The sequence below is a fragment of the Sinocyclocheilus rhinocerous genome, unplaced genomic scaffold (genome assembly GCF_001515625.1).
Source record: "Sinocyclocheilus rhinocerous isolate Xijiao unplaced genomic scaffold, SAMN03320098_v1.1 scaffold1118, whole genome shotgun sequence".
NCBI lineage: Eukaryota > Metazoa > Chordata > Actinopteri > Cypriniformes > Cyprinidae > Sinocyclocheilus > Sinocyclocheilus rhinocerous.
Window position 1 is genome coordinate 77,124 of NW_015662165.1, and position 890 is coordinate 78,013.

The window sequence follows — 890 nt, forward strand, 5'->3', positions numbered from 1 at the left end:
GTGGCTGCTGTTTTTGCTTCTTTTGTCTGACTGTTACAACTCTCCCCAGTATGTGTTACAACCTACCCCGGTAGCGGGGTAGATTGTAACAAAGGCACTCCATGTATTTGACATCAACTTATAAGGGCTGTGATATACTTGCAGAGATTTGAATTGGTGCCTTTTGTAGTGAACAAATGTGGGTACTTTGTATAAATGTTTGAGCACTCTAGCTAAAAAATTCAGCGAGTTACAGATGTTGAAACAAAAAGTGTTACAACCATACCCGGTCTCCCCCTATATAATCTGTTACCTCAACAACATCCACAAAACATCTTTAAAATGTTGCAGATAAAATGTTCTAGCTTAGTTAATACGTCACATTACAAGAACGTTTTATAAAAATATTCCATCTCCTCTGGCCTCAACGATATTCTTATAATGTTCTCCTAATGTGGCTGAGAGAATGTTCTTCCTTTGTTATCTTGAAACATTGTGTCAATGTTTTATTGAGAACATTAGGGGAGACCGGGTATGGTTGTAACATGGGGAGAGTTGTAACAACACCATTTCCACCTGTCAGGGATAAGCTAGGAGTCCTATGATAATTTCATTATTTACCCACTTTCACCCTGATTTTATATGAATGGTTGTCAAGGTTGTAAATAGGTATATGCAGATTTTATAAAGAAAAAACTGATGTTGATGTAAAAATCAAATTTTTTGGACCAAAACTATATTTTACTCAGTACTTAAACTGTTGCAGATAAAATCATATAACTTACATTAGAATAAATTATAGAGTCTCAGGCAAAATGTGATGCATTTTTAAACTGCTAATTTCAAACCATAATGATAATACAGCTAACTAAACATTGGATGACAGGGGTGGGGTAAGTTGTAACACATTT